This window comes from Amblyomma americanum, chromosome 1 (genome assembly GCF_052857255.1).
Source record: "Amblyomma americanum isolate KBUSLIRL-KWMA chromosome 1, ASM5285725v1, whole genome shotgun sequence".
Lineage (NCBI taxonomy): Eukaryota > Metazoa > Arthropoda > Arachnida > Ixodida > Ixodidae > Amblyomma > Amblyomma americanum.
Genome location: NC_135497.1, coordinates 419,436,841 through 419,438,219, shown reverse-complemented (window position 1 = coordinate 419,438,219; position 1,379 = coordinate 419,436,841).

The window sequence follows — 1,379 nt, the reverse complement described above, 5'->3', positions numbered from 1 at the left end:
GAGCCTTTCACGAAACATTTTTTGAAGCCAGTCGTGCATGCTCCCCCTCCCCATTTAGCCGCCGTCTCAGCGCGCTTGCGCATACGCACAAGACAATGCAGTAGACGATGAAGCTGCACCAAATGTTACAATTGGCTGTGCCGTCGGCCAAAGACTTCCAGTCGTCCTTGCGAAAAAACATGACTTCCGGGAAATATTTCGGCCCGCAGTTGCGTGCAGTTCCGATAGCGAAGGGTTCTGACTTTTCCTTCTTCCATGGGAGCTATAAAGCTTGCGACGAGTGCCGCCGGCTCTTTCCGAATGCGGCGATAGCGATGAGAGCGCGATGAAGAAAACGGAGGAGGAAACAACTTTAGCGTGAAGAACAGACAAGAGCGCGCTGGTCGTTCGCCCGAGGCAAGGCTCATTGATTGCGGAACACTGTGTTCGCTACCCAAGCCGAAACCAAGAGCCACCTCCGTTCGCCACTGCCTGTTCCGTATGCGGTAGCTTATGGTTCGAGTACCGCAGCAGCTGCGCTAAAAACTGAGCTGCGGAGTAAGGTAATCATTGGCTATTTTTTTCACTGCATTGCACTTCCAGTTTGCAAAGGAAAGCCGTATTATAAATGAAAAGAAATACGTAGATGCCTTGTAAGCCACTGTGATTGCGGCGAAAACTTCGTCTTCGCCGCGACGAGGGACATCATGGTGAGTTACATGTAGACTGGCGATGTGTGAATAGTACTTATTCCAAACCGAATAAGATACGAACTGTGTATTTTTGCTCTCGAATATGTTATGAATAGCTTCAGCAAAAACCTAATCAAATAATCGTACTACAATTCGCTACTTCGGGCGTGCGAACGAAAGCAGCAAGACGCTAGCTGTGGCGTATCAGCGAGGAGTTATAACCCATGTAATTATAGCTATAGCTTTTGAAAGCTGCAGCACTGATCTCTACTAGGAAGACGCAACATGAATATTATTTTCACTAATGTACAAGAATTACTCTTCAATATGCGAAAAGGGCGCGTGCTATGAGCCATGGGTCTCAGAGACCCGGCATCGCGGCAGGGATTGGAAAGATGGCTAAGCCCTGCCGCCTCTTGCAGTCTTGAAAACCACGTAAGAACGTTATGAACGCCACCACTTGAATGAAGCACAACGCGGCGCTGAAGGCTCTTTCCCGCGCAGACCACCCTCTGCAGCATACTGTACAGCGTCAAAGCGGGGTCTTTTCTCGAAAGACGTAAAAAAAAATTGGCTTTACACTGCGCCTTTTAGTCGAAAACCATTCGAGAACGCCACAACACATTCGATTAATTTCGAATGATTTTAAACGTGCACCATATGATCCGTTGACTTAATCGAAAAAGTAGATAACCGGTTCGCTATTTG